Genomic DNA, 14364 nt, shown 5'->3' with positions numbered 1-14364 from the left:
AAGTATATAAGCCCAGCTTCACTGATTACAAGTTTGAAAAGGCAACGTGATTCACCTGCAATCAAAGGCTCCGATCGGAAGGCAGCAGGGGAAGGGGGGTATGGCAGAGGAGCTGCTTTCAAGCCTTTGGAAAATATATCCAATCCAACTTCTGTGTTTGTATTTGTTTGAGAGTGAGTGAGTGAGAGAGGGATCCAACTTCTCTGTGTGCGTGTGTCTGTTTGAGAGAGGGGGGAGGGAGGGAGAGAGGGAGGAAGGAGGGGGAGGGCGAAGAAAAAGAATGGGAAAACTTATTTTGCAAGGGGGGAAAATGCTGTCACTTTAAATCAGAACTGAGCATGCCTGGCTGTGGAATTCTGGGAGTTGAAGTCCACAAGTCTAAAAAAAATTGCTGCCTCACCAGCCATAAAGCTCACTGCACGTCACTGGTCTGTACATAACCTTTCCTCTCATCCCACATCTGGTTGTGCTAATTAGGTGAGCTCATAGGTATGCAAGGTGCTACTGAGATCATGGAATTTTACTGCACATTTCTTTACGTAATCTTTCCTCTCATTCCTACAGTCAAAGACAAGAAAATACACAGGTAGCCCTTGAGTTATGAATGAAATGGCCAATTACTTTCATAACCTGAGGATTGTTGGAATGAATCATGTAAAATGAACATGAAAACTCCCTGCTTTTGCCCACGCATTTGCTAATCAAATGCCCGGTTCATTAAGAGCACGTGAGGTTTCTCAGTGTGAGGAAGGCCTTGGGTGGGTGGGGATAGTGATGGAACAGGCCACCTGCTTAAGGCTACCCAAGGCCTATTGACATACCTCATACAATTGTTTCCCACCTCCATTCTGCTGCGCCAGGTTACTTACCTTGCGAAGATCTAGCAATTTACACTGGTATACAAACTGTATATTCACTACTTTACATTGTAGCCAAGTGTCATTTCTTCAGTGTTGTCACATGAAAAGATATATTTAAATATTTACAAAATTTGAGGGGATGTGCTCACTTCTGTGATACACTGTAGCTATATAAATTTGATTAAATAAATAAACAAACAAATAAATTCTACATTTTTAGCCAAATCCAGCCCATTCCTGCTTACATTCTTACTGATATTGCAGAGTTGTCATTTCCTAGATCCAGGGCATGCAGTCACAAATAGTCTAGCTCTTCACTGCAGTTGGAGAATTAATTTTGACTCCAGTTTTGGTTGGCATCTCTAGCCTGGAGATCTATGATTTCCAGTGCCCTTCCTGCTCCGATCTCAACAGGCGGAAATGAAAAGGATTGAGGGGATGGCATAGGCCGATTGGAAAAGGCAGTGAATGGTTTACTAATCTCTAACCCAGGGAAACACTTAGACTCATCTTGGCACTTCCCTCCCACAGCTTCTCAGTGACGCAAGCCTATTTGTGAATTTTCCCTTTGCATCTCGAAGAAACTTCAATTGGGTTCAATGCAGACTCGATACAAATAAGAGTTTTGGATAGGCAAATTTTGTTGTCGGGGAAGAAGGAAAAATATTGTCTTAGGTTTCCTTTCAACACATTACTTTTCATGATAATTTCTCTAAGGTCTACTTTAGTTCTGGAGAACATGAAAGAATACAAGCGTATCACTACGATTTTTGTGTGTGTGTGTATCAATCATTATTATTAATAATAATACATTCACATAATGCATCCACTAAAGGAATTTATTTAATGTTCAAGTTGCATGACATGAGCTTTTCCATCTTATTCCATCCTGCTGTTTCCTCTCTGTTGGAAAAAGAGGCACAACAGTTGCAGACATTGAAGCAGTGAGCAGGAGATGGTTGACTTCTGCTGATATATTTTGATGCTATACTGTTATAGATGGCTGATGAAAGCTTCCTGCTAATTGATGAGCCAATTCTGAGGAAAAATAAGGAAATGCTGTTTCACAAATTGACAACTCAATCACAAAGTCAACATTAATGTCTCTGCCTCATGTTAGAGAATGGTAACCAATGAGGTCCTACAAACACCAATGTTACTCAACATTTTTTATTAATGCCTTGAGAACAAAATTGATAGGCTGTTAGTTAAATATGTGAATGACACAAAATAGTCTGGCCAATATCCAGGATGACTGTGTGAGACAGCAATCAAATCTTGAAGCCAACACTAAGAGGAACAGAGGAGTCCTTGAAAACTGGAAAAACATAAAGGAAGAAGATATAGTCTAGATCAGGGCTGTCAAACTCTCAGCCCGCAGGCCAGATGTAGCATGCACTAGCCACACCAACTGCAGATTTAGCAAAGGGGAGGGAAGTTATGACACGTCACGTGATGAAGCCATCATGACACAAGTTTGATACCCCTGGTCTAGATGCACAGAATGGGACACTCTGGTTTTGATCTATCCTTCAAAGTGTGCAAATAGAAGTCTGGATGGTTCTTTAGATACCAATTAGCTGGTGAGTTCTGGTGATTTCCCAGAGCCTTTGGCTGTTCTGCAAGACTAAACAGCTCACAATTTCAGGCAGCCCATAGGCATACAAGCCTTACTTACACTAACAGTATCTTCTGGATGTCGATCTAAATACCAAGACATGAAAAGTACCATAACAATTGGAAACAATTCTAGAGAATAGAGAGGAAAGACTACATTAAAAAGCAAATATAATTTGGGCCTAACTGGGGTCCAGAATGCTAGCTATTCAATGGGAAAAATGGAAATAACATGGAAGAGAGTGGGAGTGGAAAGTTGACAGAAGCACTCTAGCCTGTAACATTTTGCTAAAATCATATAGGGGTGAGTTTATGTGGGTTTTGTTCAGCATAATTTTTTTTTCTTGGAAGTTTAATCAGGAGTTTAAATGCTCTGTGATTTCCCCAAACCTTCAACATATATCAAGAGATATCTTACTGTAAAAGAGAACTGGAGAGAATGAAAGAGGTTATGAATGTGCACCATGTTGAATTTAATTCTATTAAAAGATAATTACATAACAAAACCAGACAAATACTGTACATCAGTATTCATTTTAATCCAGCATTTCTGTTATTATAGCAACAAAATACCACCAAGAACCCAACAAATATCACGATGGTGTCAACTTTCCTCTGCTGTTTTCAGGCAGCAGCCTGGCACTAAACATGGAGGCTCTATTTATCTAACATTATGAAAATTGCTTGTGCGCAGTGAGTGATACACACATGGCTTGCTACCCAATAAGATGGTATTCTACACAACTTGCATTGTTGTACATCTGAGATAATAGGTCTGTACACATGCAATCATACACAGACCTGTATTCTGAAAAGGAAACAGAATATTTCTTCTCTTCTTTTTCAAGTAAAAAAACCTTTCCATGCATCATCTGAGAATTTCACAAAGCACAAAAGCTGATTAAAACCTATGAATTATTCATTTGGCTTCAAGTGAAAGAGATCAGATTTAATTACATTCCAAGGGGCAACTCCTATAGAATTAAAAACAGCTTTAAAAAACCCCTTCATGGGTCTAATATGGTTGTTTTAAGCATCAGGATACAGGGAACTTTAAATGTTCATACATATGCATATCAGGATAGAAAAAAAGTATTAGTTCATAAACGGAACAAAGGGACGTAATTAAAATTGTGTAAATGTCTTGGCAGTACACTCCTCTACTTAGAGAATCCTTTGATGCAAAATCAGAAGAAAAAGATGTGAGCTCAGCATTGGGAGGGGCAGGAATATAATAAAAATAGTTTTACCCAGGGTCTCACTTATTTTTAACATTGGTTCGCCCTGTGCACGCATGCTCACTTTGCGTGCACACACACCTTCTGTGCATGCACCAGGCCTTCTTTGCATGCGCTTTGCTCACACATGCGCCTTCCATGCATTTGCTTTGCTCACACATACGCCTTCCATGAGCCTCCACATGGGCCCTTTACTTACCTGACATCCCAAACGGGTCATGTGGAGACTCCTGGGAGGAAAAGGGAGGGGTGGGAGGGGAGAGGTGGGCGGAATGGGGCCAGCCATCGGTGGGATTTTCAGGTTTGCCAAACTGGGTAGATCCTTAGCTAGAGAATCGCCCAAACCCGTGCAAACCCGCAGCAGTCCACCCCTTTGTTCCATGAGCTACCCTGTTACTTCTGAGTGCAATTCAAAATATCACCTACAAAAGCCCGTCGTGGCATTCGGCCTGGTTATCTGGGGGCTGCTTGTCTCTAGTTGTTTCTGCCCATCTTGTGCATCCAGACAGAGAAGATGGGCTCTAGGGACCATTACTTAAGCAATGGCACCTAGTGAGACTCCATAAGCATGTTTTCTCTGTTGTGCCACCTGTCCTGTGGATTGATATCCACCCAGAAATCCAGATGCCTCCTATCATGATGATGTTAAGGAAACTATTGAAGACCTGGTTGTCACCTGAAGATTGGGGACAGAATGAAGGTTGAGCTTGTGCTGAAAGGCTTTTTGGTAACATGCTGTTTTGGACACCATTAACAAATTCTTTTTATCTTTTATACCATTTATTTAGTGACTGTTTAAAGTTACAATGGCAATGAAAAAAGTGACTTATGACTGTTTTTCACACAACCGTTGCGGCATCCCCATAGTCATATGATCAAAATTCAGATGCTTGGCAACTGATTCATATTTTTGATGGTTGAAGTGTCCTCTGGTTATGTGATTCCCTTTTGTGACCTTCTGACAAGCAAAGCCAATAGGGAAGCCAAATCATGTTACTAATTTAACAACTGCAATTATGCACTTAACAACTGTGGCAAGAAATGGAGCAAAACTCACTTAACAACTGATTTGCTTAACAACAGAAATGTTGGGCTTAATTCCTGCAACCTGTTAACTTCTCAGGGGCAATGGGAGTTTGGACAGCCTATAACTGTAAACTGTATAAATAAAATAAAATTTAAAAAAATAGTATAAATATATTCTTTATTGTCATTGTACTTAAGTACAACAAAATTGGTTATAATTATAATAAAAAAATATGAATTAAATGGTAACTTTCTCTTTGGGGAGAGAGTTCCAAAAGGAAACAAAAAGTTGTATGCCTTCTTCTTCTTCATCAGATGTGGTATTCAGTAGGTATTCAGTAGGTTCTGACCAGTTCTGGAGAACCAGAGCAGAAATTTTGAGTAGTTCAGAGAACCAGTAAATGTCACCTCTGACTGGCCAGGCCCCCATCTATTCTCTGCCTCCAGCTGATCGGGAAGGAATGGGGATTTTGCAGTATCCTTTCCCTGGAATAGGGTGGGAATGCAGATTTTACAGTATCCTTCCCCTACTACGCTCACCTAGCCACACCCACCAAGCCATGCCACGCCCACCGAGCCACGCCCACAGAACTGGTAGTAAAAAATAATGAATCTCACTACTGTTCTTCATCCAGGGGCATAAATGGAGAGGACAGTAGTCAAAAATTCAAGATGGTAGTTGAAATCACATTATCACAAACTCCTTTCCAAATGTATCACACATGTATTTCTTGTACACAAAAGACAGGGTTGTGTCATGGCTGCTGCCACGATGACTTTTTGGTATCCCTGCCCCCCATCCTAGCTTCTTGGTGAAGATTTCAAATTGGAGGGAACTTCATATAAAAGAAAGTATTCTTTCTCTCTAAGTATTTTTTAGATATTTCATATCTAAAGCCTCTTGGGCTTTGTGGAGCATTTGGTTGTTGTTAGTTGCAAAGTTGTGTCCAACCCATCATGACCCCATGAACAACATTCCTCCAATCCTTCCTGTCCTCTACCATCCTCTGGAGTCCATTTAAACTTTCACCTACTGCTTCAGTGACTCCAGCCAGCCACCTCATTCTCTGTTGTCCCCTTCTTCTTTTGCCCTCAATCTTTCCCAGCATTAGGCTCTTCTCCAGTGAGCCCTTCCTTCTCATTTGGTGGCCAAAGTATTTGAGTTTCATCTTCAGGATCTGGCCATCTAAAGAGCAGTCAAGGTTGATCTCCTCTAGGACTGACAAGTTTGATCACCTTTCAGTCCAAGGGACTCTCAGGAGTCTTCTCCAGCACCATAGTTCGAAGGCCTCAATTCTTTGGCACTCAGCCTTTCTTATGGTCCAACTTTCACAGTCATACATTGCAACTGGGAAAACCATAGCAGATCACTTAGCTGATGCAAAACAAATGCAATACAATCATCTAAAATGAACCTCAGTCTATATAATATCAACCTCAAAGCAATATACTTTAATTTTGCACTTACTAGAGTTTCTAAATACTCTTCAAGGGCAGCATCATTCAAGGTGATGTCATACCATAGATTAAAACAAGCTGAGTTTAAATCTGCTCACTCTTTACAGTTTCATTAGATCTTTGATTCTCCCTATCAGAACAGCAACAGTCCATCCTCACAGTGAACGGAGGAAGCTGCATCAGTCATGTCAGACTATCTGCTCTTTAATTTCATTATTGGCTGCAGCAATCCAGGAGAGGGGCTCTCACATCTCCTGCTATCTGATGCTTTAAAAACAAAACAGAATGAGTCGATAACTGGAGATACTGAGGGCTGGACATGAGAAAAACGAGATAAGAACTGAGAACGTTTTTCAAATCAGCATTTATAAAAGATAAGGGAGCCAAGAGTATTTTGTGGAAATCAGACTTCTAAAACAGGCAAGGAAATAATGTGTGTGTGTGCTATGTTCCCTCTAAAGCATGTGCACATGAGAGTGAACAGTACTATCACACTTTTTACCACATGCATAGTAAAATGTTGAACACAGATAAAATTAAGTTACTCCCGATTAATTAATCAGGCAGCATAAACCTCTGGGTGTGCCAGTCACATCCCCAGTTGTGAACAAGAGACTCAGGACCACAACTACAGCAGTGAGGGTCACTTGGTAGGAGCTCCTGGGGGAAGTGCCTCTTGCCCAGGACAGTGGACCAATGGTCCTTTTCTGCCCTTGTAGTTGCAACCAACCTGCTCTGGATCAGGTCCAGTGAGAGACACATCAGTCATGACCTCTGAGCAACCTTCACATGAAAGAGATTCCCTCTCTTTCCCCTAAAAAAAGTTTTAATATCTATTGAGTTTAAAGTTCCACAGGTCCATAGCCATTGTGAGCTTTATTTTTTAAAAATCCATTCTAAAATTAATAATAAAGTTTAAATAAGTTTAGAATATAAGAAGCAGAAAGAAAGAATGAGAAAGAATGAAAGAAAGAAGGATATATATATATATATATAAGGATATATATATATACACACACACATACATACATACATACATACATACATACATACATACACACACACACACACACATACATCACATACATACACACATAAAGTCACAACCCCTGGTATGCCCAAATATGGGAGGAAGGTCACTACTTCCATTCTGTGTCCATCGGCTCATCATAAGAGACCATCCAGACAGAAACCCAATATTTTTACTGTTGCCTTTGTTACATTATCAGCACAAACACAACATATATATATATGTGTGTGTGTGTGTGTGTGTGTGTGTGTGTGTGTTATATTTATGCTGATAAATAAATATTTATCAGCATAAATATAACAAATGTAACAAAAAGGCAACAGTAAAAAATATTGGGTTTCTGTCTGGATGGTCTCTTGTGACGAGCCGAAGACAGAGAGTGGAAGTGTGACCTTCCTCCCATATTTGGGCATACCAGGGGTTGTATATATATTTAGTGTCACTTATCACTTATCACTTATCTCACTTATTTATCAGCACAAATACAACACACACAGACACACACACAGACACACACACAGACACAGACACACACAGACACAGACAGACAGACAGACAGACAGACAGATAGATAGATAGATATTGCATTTCTTCCTTCCTTTTTAATGTTTCTTTCATTAAAATATCAAATGCAAAAACAAATTGAAATGCTTACAAAAGATTGATCATAAGTATCAGTTAGCATTGACTAATTATTTTTTTTATAATTCATAAGTATCTATGTCTAGAGCCAGTTTGATGTATGGCATCAGGCTAGAAACCAGAGAGGTTCTCTGGGAAGCTGATATTCATTGTATTCAACAGCCCATGAAAACTGAACTTGCCAAAGAATCATTATAAAACATAGGACTGGAAAGGAACTCAGTGTCTTTGACTCCAAACTCCTGCCCAAGGCAAGAGTCTTTTTTCTGTCCCAGACAAATGTTAATTTTTTTACTGAAAACCTCCAGCAATGGAGTCTGTAGAGACTGACAGTCATCCAGGTCATGATTGTGCCAAAGGTATTTTTTCAAGAGGCAACTGGACTTTCTGGTTTTTTCTTCTTTGAAGATGTTTCGCTTATCACCCAAGGAGCTTCTTCAGCTCTGACAGGATAGTGGGGAATGGAAGGATTTATATTCCTTGCAGACAGCTGGTCATTTGCATCCTTATTTAGAGGGTCACTGAAGCACTTGGAGGTTTTCTGTGTCCTCAAGGTCACCTGAGTAGTGTTTCTGGTTCCTGTAGTCTGCATTTTTTCTTCTTCTCTGGCAATCCATTCCTATTCCCACACCATTCAAAGGGTGTTCACCCCAAATTGTATAGCTAAAAGTCTGTAGAGATTCTCAGTCACTCAGCTCATGGCCACCCAGCTCATGGTTATCCCAAAGGTGCTTTCTCAAGTTGAAGCACCTCCAAGTGCTTCAACAGCCCTCTAAAAGGATGCAAATGACCAGCTGTCTGCAAGGAATATAAATCCTTCCATTCCCCTCTATCCTGTCAGAGCTGAAGAAGCTTCTTGGATGAGAAGTGAAGTGTCTTCAAAAGAAAAAAAACAAGAAAATCCAGTTGCCTCCTGATAAAAAAGCACCTTTGGGACTCCAGCAATGAAGTATCCACAACTCCAGGAGGCAAGCTTCTTCCGTTGCTTAATTGCTCTCAGTCTCAGGAAATTTCTCCAGTTATGGGTAAGGTCTCTCTTTAAGGAGCTTCTTGTCCTGCCATCAGACAAAAGCGGACAAAGCCAACCAAAGGTTTTAAAAGGAAAAAAATAGTGAAATATGTTGAAAAAGAAAAAAAAATATTGTAGCGAATACTGTGAATTCTGAGCCAAAGACATCAACAGGATATAATGTTCAAAAGCTCTTAAGAGAGACGCAAGGGATTCTGCCAAGTGAAGTACAGGGAGCAGACTGAAGAATTGCGAGGAAGGGCTTGGAGCAACTAAAGCACCCAGGGGTCCTTTGAAGTTCAGTGGCAAAGGACAGGAGATGCAAGGGGCGCATCGTGTTTCAGATTTGTTGCCGTTGTTCCTGAATGCCAGCAGGCTTTAGGAAGAGGGACTTTTGTTTGTCTTTTGGCTTCTCCAGATAAAGCAGAATTTCCTTTATGGTAACTAGAACTGAGCTGGGATAGACCATGTGTCTATCTACAAAGGAATTCTTACAACTGTTACTTCTTCAAAGGAATTGTTTCAACCATTCAAAGGAATTGTTGCTGTTACAATTGGAACAACCACTGAATCTTTTTTTTCCCTTCTGTCCCCAAATCATAAATATTGCTATTGTACAAATCCAGTTCACTTTTCTTTCCATTTAAAAAATAAAAGGGAGTATTTCTTTAAACCATCATCATCATCATCATCATCATCATCATCATCATCATCATCATCATCTGCCAGAATATGTAACGAACTGTACTCTGCTCAGAGTCATCAGAAGGGAAAGGCCAGATAAGCCAAATAAATAAATATCTTGCAAAGTTCATCAAATCCTGTTAAAATGTCATAAAAGCTCTTGCTATTTGTGCATTTCCAGTACTATTAAGATGTTCAGATCTCACTTTAGAGTTAGCCCTAATTCTAACTGGGTGAACTCCACATAGGCTGAAGTGGATCAAGTTGTTTTCTTTCCTGCTAATATTTAAATTTGCCTGGGGGTCAGTGCAAGTACTTAATATTTCTATTTCAAAGAAATGAAACACAAAGGGTTAATCTAATTGGCTGGCCATGATTGTTTCAAACCACTGTGGGCACAGCCCACCTTGGTCTTGGGACATCACAGCTGTATTTCCACAGAATGTTTAATCACATCGAGAGTCTAGTCATCACATTGGTGGCTCATTAGCTAAGACACTGAGCTTGTCGATCAGAAAGGTTGGCAGTTCGGCAGTTCGAATCCCTAGCACCGTGTAACATGGTGAGCTCCTTTACTTGTCCCAGCTTCTGCCAACCTAGCAGTTCGGAAGCATGTAAAAATGCTTAGAAAAAATAGGGACCACCTTTGGTGGGAAGGTAACAGTGTTCTGTGCGCTTTTGGCATTTAGTTATGGCAGCCACATGACCACAGATATGTCTTTGGACAGTGCTAGCTCTTCGGCTTTGAAATGGAGATGAGCACCACCCCCTAAAGTTGGGAACAACTAGCACATATGTGCAAGGGGAACCGTTACCTTTACCTTAAAAAGCTTTATAAACTCTAACACTGACTATTTTGAGGCAGGGGGACAGAGTGATTAGCACGATTTGCAAGCGCAGCTTAATTGAGTAGATTATTATTCAATCTGTTGTGCAAACCCACAACCTGAGTTTTTAACTCTGTAACCTAGTTAGACATTTTTAATGCGGTGGGTCAGTCATCTCAGACCATTGAATAACAATCTGAAAACCACCCCCAATTTATGTTGATATAAGCAGTGAAAGGGAAACCCCCAGCTGTATAGAATGCAATTCGCTATTATTGCAAAACATAAAAACAAAGAATTAAAGGAAGAGCCCTCCTAGACTGAAATTATTCCAGATTATTACAAGCAGCATTGACCATCCACTTCCTACATTTTATTCTGAACAGCAGAACCTAATTATTGTAAATATTTGCATATTTGTCTACTATTATTTTGAAAGGGAAGGGCAACATGTGGATCACATCCAGGCCTCCCAGCCCTTATGATCTCCATCCCAAAATTATACTGTTGAAATTGAGAAGAGTTCTGCTGAATTGGATGATACCTAAAATACCTATTATATACAACAGAACAGAAACACAACAGAAATTCCAGCACCCTCCCTTCCTGGGCCATTACTGCTATAGTTCCTCTGGTATTTGGAAGCAGGAAATGGTTTTGAAAGTATGGCACAAAACTATTGTCCATCTCTCTCTTAAGAGAAGCTTCTAAGTTTTCTCTGTTTATAATCAGAGTATTTTAATTCTGTCTTCCTAGGCTAAAAGAAATCTTCAGTAATTACTGACAGATTGTATATTTGCAGTCTGATTTCACCAGTTATATTGGTGGACCCTAGCTTTCTTGTCATTTGTATCTAAACATGATAATGTCCATTTCTATAAGCACTGAGTATTGAAATCCCTGAAAAATATAATTGCTCATTACTTAAATCAGTGTTTCTCAAATGTGGCAACGTTAAGACTGCATGTTGGCTGGAGAATTCTGGAAGGTGAAATCCACACATCTCAAAGTTGCTAAGTTTGAAAAACAGTTGAGTTAAATGAAAGGATAAACTCTGTTTATTATTTATTTGTCACACAGTTACCTTTTTAAGACTCAAAAGAGCTCGAAGAGCAAATCAGGCAAAGCTCAGATATGCTCATTTGCAATAATGTTTAAACAGCGTCCTCTGGTGGGCAATCAGATTTTGCATTTATAATTGGTCAGAATTGAAAATTCATTTTCATTTCATTGAACTGTATAGCGCTAATGCATTCCTGAGTATCCTACATATATAATTATTAACCAAAGGAATGGCATGACATTGGCACTCAACCCCCTACTGCCATAAATTGAAAAGCAAATCCAGAATTATCACTTCTACCCCTCCAAGTCCCAGGGTTAATGCATTTGCATTCTTATCTAACAGCTATATACTCTGTAAATTAAAAGCCAGTCAAAGTTAAGTGAAGATTTCAGGGATATTTAAAAAAAAACATTGCATTTGTAGGTACACAGGCAGGGAGACCTAACTTCTTCCATGTGATCAGCTGGAATTTACCTTGGTCCTTTATCCAAAGATGATAGCTAGTATAGCAACCTCTTCAAACTTTGGGAACTCCAGATCTGTTGAATCACAATTCAAATTCTCCAACATGGGAGAAACTGTTTTAAAATGAATCAAATCATTCACCTATTTAGGTGGAGCCTTGCTTTATCCCAAGTTACTTTAACTATAGTTCCTTCCTTCACTGGGATGGTAGCTAACTCCTCAAACTTTGTGTTTCCCTCAGTTGTGTTTAATCACAAATCCCCTCCCCCCTGGCCATTGTGAGAAGAACACTTTTCTTTTTTCTTTTATATTGGTTTGTATACGTTTTTATCTTCTTTTTAAGAAAAAACTTTAATAAAAGTGTGTGTTTGTGTGTGTGTGCGTGCATGCACGTGGGTATGTGTGTATACTATGTGAAATTAGCCAACAGAATCCCCTTAAGCATTTCCCCCCTTCTTTGGCAATAAAAATGCAGAAATAAATTCAATCACAAATAATTTGATGATCCTTCATTATTTCCCAACCAGGTTGCTTGATCAAGTGGTTGATCGTTTCTTTAGTGTAATGGAAGCAAACAATTAACTAAGCCTATGTTTATATATTTATTTAGGCAAGAAAAACGAAATGCACAGGTACAGTATAGGTGACACCTTGCTCAATAGTAGTAACTGTGAGAGGGATCTTGGAGTCCTAGTGGACAATCATTTAAATATAAGCCAGCAGTGTGCAGCAGCTGCCAAAAAAGCCAACACAGTTCTAGACCGCATAAACAGAGGGATAGAATCAAGATCAGGTGAAGTGCTAATACCACTTTATAAGGCCTTGATAAGGCCCCACTTGGAATACGGCATTCAGTTTTGGTTACCATGATGTAGAAAAGATGTGGAGACTCTAGAAAGAGTGCAGAGAAGAGCAACAAAGATGATTAGGGGACTGGAGGCTAAAACATATGAAGAAAGGTTGCAGGAAATGGGTATGTCTAGTTTAATGAAAAGAAGGACTAGGGGAGACATGATAGCACTGTTCCAATGTCTCAGGGGTTACCACAAAGAAGAGGGAGTCAAACTATTCTCCAAGGCACCTGAGTGTAGAACAAGAAGCAATGGGTGGAAGCTAATCAAGGAGAGAAGCAACTTAGAACTCAGGAGAAATTTCCTGACAGTTAGAACAATTAATCAGTGGAACAGCTTGCCTCCAGAAGTTGTGAATGCCCCATCTTTAAGAAGATGTTGGATAGACATTTGTCTGAAATGGTATAGGGTTCCCCGCCTAGGCAGGAGGTTGGACTAGAAGACCTCCAAGGTCCCTTCCAACTCTGCTATTGTATTGTATTGTATTATAAAGTACTTAATAGAGTCTACAGATAAAAATTAAGGGAACTTAAAAGTAAGAGAAGTGGCAGCTATCAACTGACTGAATAAAAAAGAGAAATTAAAAGAAAATAATCAAGTTTATATACAAGAAATGAAGAGACATTGATAGCTGAAGAGTTGATTTCCGAAAAAGTAAAGTATTATTCAATAAATAAGCATTTATTGATGCTTTGAAGTATAGTTCATAGTATATGAACTATATAGCATACTTCAAATCAGAAAACATTTATATTATTTCATCAAGAAATGTTTTTGGTAAATAAAATTTTGATTGCTTATAAATTGGTCCTCTGTAAATTGGGCATTTTATTAAAGTGTATTTATCCACCAAATAACCATAGACGTTATGCCACTTCTGATTAAATAAACTCGATTCTGCCACCGTGACACCTTTTTTTTCTTGAATCATTTTGGATTCTAGTGTGCCTCTATCTTCTTAGGTTTTTCTTTTGGCCCTGACTCATAAGTTGTACTCTAAGCGTCCTTAGATATACCCTGTAAGTTCCCATTTATTTTTTGCGTCTCACTGTTTAATAGTATCCTGGTTGCTAATTTAGTCCCTGCTGATACTCCACCCTAGATATTACCTCTACACATATACACACATACCAGGGGTGGGTTGCTGCTGGTGTTGCAGCTGGTTCACTTTGTGCACACTTTGTGTGTGCTGCGTGTGTATGCGTAGTTGATTATCAATTGTTCTGCGCATGCAGAAATTACTAAAAATTACTAAAAAACACTGGGGAACCAGTTCGGGCGCGTGACCAGCCTGGGTTGCTGCCGGTTCTGCCATCCAGGCCAAAATATCACTACCGGTTCGGCTGAACCAAGTCAAACTGGGCCAAACCGGTAGCAACCCACATCTCTCTCACGCACACACACGCACACACACACACACACACACACACACACACAATCAGTCCCATCAATTCAACATGCTAAATTTTAAGCCAGGGATAGCAAAAGAGGAATGGTCTTGTATGTTATGTGAACATACTATTCCCTCCCAATAAATCTTATGGTATGCTTGTTTCATACAGTGCTTTGATTGTGGTTGAGTTCCCACAAT

At 39.6% G+C, this 14364-nt stretch overlaps 1 protein-coding gene across 2 annotated transcripts in view; it reads right to left on the bottom strand.

Moving 5' to 3' along the window:
* Positions 1-1685: 1685 nt before the first annotated feature.
* The window catches only part of ASB3 (ankyrin repeat and SOCS box containing 3), a 72602-nt gene continuing 59923 nt past the window's right edge, over positions 1686-14364 (bottom strand). For both annotated transcript variants that reach the window (XR_015696917.1, XR_015696918.1), the window contains one exon: positions 1686-1898. The gene's annotated coding sequence lies outside the window, so the exon portion shown is untranslated. The remainder of the gene's footprint in view (positions 1899-14364) is intronic.

The sequence above is a fragment of the Thamnophis sirtalis genome, unplaced genomic scaffold (assembly GCF_051295495.1).
Source record: "Thamnophis sirtalis isolate CommonGarterSnake01/CBP01778 unplaced genomic scaffold, rThaSir2_p1.2 scaffold_6, whole genome shotgun sequence".
In the NCBI taxonomy this organism is placed as follows: domain Eukaryota; kingdom Metazoa; phylum Chordata; class Lepidosauria; order Squamata; family Natricidae; genus Thamnophis; species Thamnophis sirtalis.
Note: the sequence above shows the minus strand (reverse complement) of the source record. Positions and strands in the feature narration are given on the sequence as shown.